Consider the following 7,955-nt stretch of genomic DNA (forward strand, 5'->3'; position numbering starts at 1 on the left):
GGACTCACAACCATAGGAAGCTATAGCTATAAATAGTGACACACACATGTTACAATAACAATATAATAATATAAAGGACATCCTACAGTGAAATAGTAAATTATAAGAATTATGCACAGAAGATACGTGTGCCACAATATTGGCACTACATGTATGAGACAAAACAAAACAAAAAAAAAAAACATGTTCACATCACATAATCACCACATTCTTAAAAAAATAAAATATACTGAAAGAACAGAAAAGGATTAAAAATGACGGGCCTGGTGCGCTATTACCCCGATTTGAGTCTATGCAGCACTCTGTTCCCTGGCTAGCAACAGACTTATGCACAATGCCTCTTTTTCCCACAAGTACGCCCTCAATGATCGTGCGCTACCAACTGAAAAGGTGACACGCTTTATAGCAGCACTTCACATGCTTTATAGTTGCCAACTCTAATATGTCGGAATCTACATGTATACTGTATACTCACCAGCTTAACTTTGCAAATAAAAAAAATGGATGTGAAAATTTCGTTGGAATAATTCCTTTGGCAATGAAGGGGGGGGGGGTAATGGTTACTGCAAAAATAGATTTAACATTAATGCCACCATACTCTGTGTGCCTCAGTGTTTCATCGAAATATAATTGGAAACTGTCTCTGATTATTTCATTTAAACACGATATAGACCTACCTTGACAAATAAAAATGGTAATCTAATTCTTCTCACATATGGATCATGTGCCAACTTTCTAACCATAAATATTTTACTTTCTTCAATTACCGACTATCAAAAAGCATTGAAAATACCAGTAAATGTGAAATTATTTTTTTAAATAAAAAAACTCTGGAAATGTTTGAATAATATAGTACTCAAGTTATTACTCATACGCATATATGTTATTGATAATTCATAGCATAATATGGTAATATTATTGTCCTTTCATAGTCAACTTGAATATGTCTGAGTCAATACTTTATACTCATCAGGTTAACTTTGAAAGTTTAGTTGCATGTGATATTGCATGGGAATAATACTGAAGGCATGATGAAGGATTAACGCTACTGCGAACATTGATTAAATGAGATCAATATGCCACCATACTCTTTGAAAATATATTAAAAATGGCATTTTACTATATTAGAGTATTGGTATACAGAACAGGTCTAAATATATACATGTAGGACACTTAAGTTGGGATTTGCTTTCTCTGACGATCAAATTGCTTGAGAGTCAACAAATTCAAATCAATGTTGACTCCAATGAAACTTCTGCATTGTGCCACATTGAATGTCAGTTGGAGACCACTTACCACTGGCCAGTTGTTTGGTGGTTAGCTATGCTATTTTATAAGGGCACACTAATCAGTATTCACAGCCTTTTACAATCCTACAAGGACAAGCAGGACCTGAAGTGCAGACTTGGAGAATCTGCTGTGAATGTGGTGAAGTGCAAGACATCACCTACGAGACTCAGTGAATAAAGATCCCTGTTTGGCCCATCCTCACTGGACAGTCCGACGGGTCACCTATACCCAAGGACTCGGCACCCATAGCAATGTTTCCCCACTTTAGCAAGCCTACGGGTCTTCTATACCCATGGCATCTTACTCCTGTGCTGGACCCAGAGACAATAGACGTGCTTCATTAACCTTCACTGGAGGAGCAGTAATGATTGCCTGTACTCTGTGAGGAGCATCTCCATAGCCAAGGAGTCAGGAGTCATCCAGCCCTCAAGGATAGCCCAGAGCTTCTCTCGTCTCAGTAGCATCTTCTGTCACTGATGATGCACAGAATGAAGACCGGGAGTCATGGAAAACATGAGCTTGCCCCAGTTGCTGGTTTCACTTTAAAGGTAAGACTGTGCCACACTTTTTAATCGTTGTGAAGAGAAAATATCTCTGAAGAGAAATGCGTTATCTCCTTGGTGAAACTAAATAACACAGCAATTGTTGCCTCTACTTTTGAATCCCCTCATGCAAAGTTGTTCTTGTCATGTGGATTAATTGTCTTTGTGACCTGACACATTGCAAATCATAATACGCATCTAGTCAATACCTAAGTTGGTTCATTTTCCTGTCAACTAAGTTTGCATGTCTTTAAACCATACAAACACGGGTTCTATTCCATCATAACAGTCTGGAGGCTGGCTGCCCTTATATGCTGTACCTCTTCCTGTTTGAGTAAATCTTTCACCGAGAGCTTGGTCTTCTATGATTCACTCAGGCCACTTTTTTTCCCCTGTGTCCCTTTCTGTTGCCTTGATGAATTTGCCCTGCTAGTGTGTCATTATGTAGTTGTTTTGCCTGACAAAATGACCAAATATTGCAATGTGACCGAATATGGCAATTAATTCTCAAGGGTGTTACTGTTGCTGTATTGCATATGCTCTAATAAATATCACTTTCAAACAAATGTTTGATGTAAAGTGTAAAATCTCTTTAAAATGCTAACTTGACACAAATTATGGCTTCTCTTAATGACCAAATCTTGGTCGGCAACAGGATTTTCTGTGAAGCTTTGGACAAGCGTTATCAGATTTTATTTCTCTCCTCTTTACAACTGCAACTTCTCAGAGAATTTCTATGAAACCTTTTGCAAGAATGAAAAAAGAAAATAGTGATAATCTAACCATGTTTTTAACAAAATGTATGTGTAACATGGTGCACAACTTCTAAACAAAAAGAAACAAAAATTTAATACCACTTGATAAAAGAAGTCATTATTGGAAGTCCTCCCCCCCCCCCCGCCCCTTTCACGTGAAACACCTCATAGTTAGGTTTGAATGATGAAGATCTGATTTCCTATCAGCGAGAAATTTTTATTGTTGAAGCTGTAATAAGAAATGTTTGTTGTGCGGTGTATGAACATATGAAGAGTTTATTTCCCAAATGCGCTATGTACGCCACTGTCTTCCCTTTGAGAATCCTACTCTCCCTGGCTGCCAAAAAGCATTTCAACAGCTATTATAGGGTGTCCCTCCAAAAACGCATCAGTTTCAAAAATGTAATTATGAACAATCAGAAAATTTGATGATATAAACTTTGGTAGTGTATAGTGCACTTGACCATAAGCTTTGATTGGATACCAATTGCAATTTATGTTCTTTCATGTTGGCTGAGCAATCTTTTTTTTAACTGATGTACGATAAAATGACAATTGCCACATTTGGACATGTGGAAGGATTTGGAGAATAGGCAAAAAGACTTCTAAATAACTATTGATATGATTGATCTGAAATTTTTAAAGAGTGATAAAAGTTAAGATTCAATCGAGTTTTTGTTTCTGTTGGAAGCAGCTCATTGATTTTGATGTTAGATGTGAAATCCAGATAACCAATGCTTCTAAAGTGCAGTAGTGGGCATTTCCGACTACTTTAGTCAAACAATGAATGTTCAGGCATCTGGAAAAGGATCAACTTACAATTGGTGTCATATTGAAGCTAATGCCCAAGCACATCTTGCAATACCAAATTTATCATGACAATATTAGGTTTTCCTACAATCCCATTTTAGTTTCCTAAATCACAACTGTTGCATTTTGTAGGGGGCACCCTGTTTACTTAAACTGAACTTCAGAACACAATAGAGCCAAAAAATTAAGTTTAGAAACAGCTGTTATACTGTTTTTATTCTTTTAAGTTTTGTAACTGAGCAAAGTTACCACCTGCTATTATCGTTTGATTTTTAATTCTGTCATTCAATATAATTACCCCATCAGCATCTGGGTCTGTATTGTATTACAGTGTATTTATTCACTGAATAATAAATCATAGGGTGCCTTCAAGTAGCTCACTGGGATCGTCTCTGTAAAAGAAGACGTTAGCTATGACAGCCGGACTAATCGAACATTCAACCGTGGGCCATCACGATCCTCACGTGATGTCTGTACAAAATGCCCATTTCAGACTGGGTCTTAACTTTGAGATTTACTGCTTTGCAGTAAGTTGAAAAAGTAAAAAAATTTGGCTGGAATTACAGCCTCTAAAGTTGAAATTAACTAAATAAATAATGACCTTTTTACTTGAAATAAGTGGATTTTTGGGTCGCTCAAGATTTTCGCTGTCCAGCCGCCAAATTTGTTCGTTTCTTGAAATGAACAAACAACACATGTATGCATGTGACCTGTTCCCACCACTGAGACATCGACCCGGGTGAGCTACATGCACATTGTACTCGAATGTACCCTAAGAGTGCTAGGGCAGTTTTGGTGCTACAGTGAGTAACAGGCAGGGCAGTGAGTAACAGGCAGGGCAGTTTTGGGCGCTATAGTGACTAAAAGTTAAAATAAAATATGCAGGCCTGCACCAGGGATGGGTGCTAATAGTGTACCTTTGAAAAGTGTCATTTGAACAGCTAAATTATATTTTTGTTGTGATTTATGGCTTGCATACATTTTGCTTGCACAATGTAGGCCTAAGTCTTTACAATTTGCAATAATTAGGTTTTGCCCTTCACCGACATTAACCACCGTCTACTCGGTGTGTTACCCCCGAGTGAAAGTTAAACAATCTCTCGTGTCGGTGGTCGAGTGGTAAGACGTCTGCTCAACAAAGCAGAAGGTTGTGGGTTCGATTCCCACCCGAGTGCTTTGCTGACTTTCACTCGGGTTGAACACACTGAGTATACAGTGTTTATACGTCGATGAAGGGCAAAACCAATATTGATGCATATTTCATCTTATGAATAGTCTTTACTACTTGATATGAACTACTCCCCGGTAGAAACACTACCCTTTGAAATTAATGACACTCATAGGCCTGGCATACTCTTTATGGCGAAAGTAAAGGCCTCATTGGCCTACCTGTAGGTTGGAAGTAACATGAGGCTTGATAGGATCATTTGCAAGTACTCAAAAATGCCTATGAAATAAACCTGTTAAATAAAGGCACACATTTTGTTCATGATCTTTAAAAGATGTGACACTTGAGCTGAAAAGTCAGCTATTTTATTTACATTTCTGTAATTGCAAATGATATATTGGCCTTTCAAGATAGCTTTTGCTATTGATTTAAATTCTGTGAAAAGCACTGATTATACAGTGCCCGTAATTATAATAAATAATGAATGTTTGTGAGTACAATGGTAAGAATAATTTCATGAGGTGACAGATGAAATGTTCCATTACACGAGGCGAAGCTGAGTGGAATGGAACATTTCATCTGTCACCGAATGAAATTATTCTTTCCATTGCACGAACGTGAAACATTCATTATTTGTATAATATAAATTATCCTGATGCAAATTCCATCAAAAGTCAAATACTGACAAAGTGTAATTTTTCTAATGATGAATGGAAAGAGAGCCCACATGTTTGCAATTGTAGTGGCTTGGTGTAAGAGTATGGTCTTGTACTTGTAACAGCCCTTGGGTATGTTGCAGTTAGAAGTGGATGCACCAGAATTCCTGGTGTAAGTTTTACAGGACAAAAAGATCATGACAAAACTGTACAATGAAAAGTATGCTAACAAAGTCTGCTTTTTACAAATATGTCTAAAAATAGGGAAATTGTTCAAACTATATGTGACCAGTTATATAGCTCAGCATGTCAATGCCGTGGTGTATTTACTCATGTGGTGTATTTACTCATGTGGGGCATTTACTGCTCAATATACATGGCACTCAAACACAAAGCTGAAGGTACCATGGAGCACTTGGTCTTGATAAAAATACCATGCCCCACAACACAGGAGTCTTACAATATTGATCCAATTTCAAACCAGAGGCCATCTGCCCATTCACTGCTTGTACACGTTATACCCTGATCAAAGCGGGGTACATGTACACTAAAAATAAAAGTGAGATAGCATTGGCACGCCAGTCTTATTAAAGAGGGTGACCTCCTTGGTGTGTGCAAGATACAATTATTACACATTATTGATGTGCAATGCCATATCTGTATTTATTAGCAAGATGGCTTTTGTGCCAACTGTAAGCCACTTCTTCCTGCATCTTGGTGCCAAACATGATATGACTGTGCATTTATTTTGGTGTAAAGTAAAAACTTTACCTGGGTTAAAGCCAAATTATCAGATTTATAAATAAATGCAAATGTGAACATGTATGATCTGGCAAGGATTCTAAAGAGTAATTTAATAAGCAGTGTATGCAGCTGTGTCATTGCAATTGCTTCTTCAGGGAGTTTGGGACCTTCCCGTGCTGATCCCAGGTCCAACTGACTCAGTCGCATAATAAAGGGTCTCGATCTCAGGGTGACAAGTTTACAGTGCAGTGGAAATGATCATAGGTGAACTTTGCGCCATCACTGATCAACACGAGGCACTGATGCATGGTGGAATATTTGTCTCCAAACACACACGGCAGAGCTCTTCACGTACTGTTTAAGTTAGCAGGGAAATGACAGTGACAGCTCATCAGATCCTGGTCCACTTTTACCAGTATTATGCAGCAGAACACCTGCAGTATTAGAAATCCAGGATAAGCCTTACTGGATGATATGCAAGAAACTTGGCATATACACCTGCAGACTCAACTAGGCCTGAAATGATTGCAAGTAGTACAAGCTAGCCCTTGCTTACAGCTAAATGGGTAACTGTACATACGCTAGTGAGATGGTTGTTTTTCTCTGAGCTGTCACATCGGTAATCCTGCGAAACCCACTAACGGTGAAACAGATAAGCATCTACATGTAGTTGGGCTGTTAAGATGTCTGTATCCTTGGATACTACAAAGCCAGAGATGATGTAAATCGGAGCTGTGCTTGCACATCAGAGATTCTGCCATTGCAGTGGCTCAATAGAAACTGTACATGGACGTGTTTTCCTGAGCTGTAGAGATGTTGCAGAGACTCTGCTTAAAGCTGGAAACTTTGCAGCAGAACATGGATGAATACCTGCATGCATGTCGATGATTTTGTTCTGATAATGTTTTCTGAGCTCGTTTGCATGGCAGTGGCTTGGCTCATTATCCTCAAGTATTGCAGCGCGGACATCTGATACAGCAGCTTTGTGTATGTCCTGGGTTAGTTTGAGCTGTGGGTCACTCTGCAGAAATCCGCCGAACCTGAAACTTTGCAGCAGGACTTGGCATAGATGATCAAGGATTCAGCTCTGATAGTGATATTTTCTGATGAGCTCTTCAGCATTACAGAGACTCAGCTAGATCGAGACCCTTAAACAATGCAGTGAAACTTGGCATAAAGGCGAGATGCTTGTAATCAGCATAGATTTAAAAAGAGGAGGTGCCTGATCCTTGGAATAACCCAACATCAGGGTGACAGTGGGGTTTCAGTATCTGGCTGTCGGTGAAGGCGTAATCCATACTGTCGTTTGAGACTGAAGTATCACATGATATGCATAATTCATCCGTTGTTTTATTTAAATGAAAAATTTAGATTCTTGAAAGTGCCAGTTTAATATTCGATCCAGCAACATTTAAATTATTGCTGTTTATACTTTATGAAACAAAGCATTTAAAAGCTGTTATAATTTACTAATTGTATATTTGTGTGTCACTTTTCGTTGTGATGAATTCTTTGTAATTAATACTTTATACGCAGTACAGACTTTTGATGGAAATTGCGTCAGGTTGGTGTAATTTTAATGTAAGGTTTTCACAATGACATGATTTCTCAATTTTAACCCTCCTGCTGTTTCAACAGTCACAGACAGTAAAAAAAATAATCTTTTCCTCTGCCATGCTTTTTACACAAGCTAGTCACCAACAGTCAGATCATATTTCAAGTAAGCTAGCATGTGACTAGTCAAATTCAGTCATCAGACAACAGCAGGCAGGAAGTAGGCACAGCTGTCTTATCAATTATCTACAGTCAAAGCATAGCTGTATCAAGTTACATATACCATCATAGCCAGTCAATCCTGCTTTATGTGGGCTGGGAGCTCTAAACTGTTGAAAACAGTCACTTGTGAGAATTAGATTGAAAGGACAACTTTAAACAGAATGTATGTTTGCATAGGAGGGTTAAATGTTGGGTTTTTACCAGAATTTGCCCT

Source organism: Patiria miniata, unplaced genomic scaffold (assembly GCF_015706575.1).
Source record: "Patiria miniata isolate m_02_andy unplaced genomic scaffold, ASM1570657v1 HiC_scaffold_7, whole genome shotgun sequence".
Lineage (NCBI taxonomy): Eukaryota > Metazoa > Echinodermata > Asteroidea > Valvatida > Asterinidae > Patiria > Patiria miniata.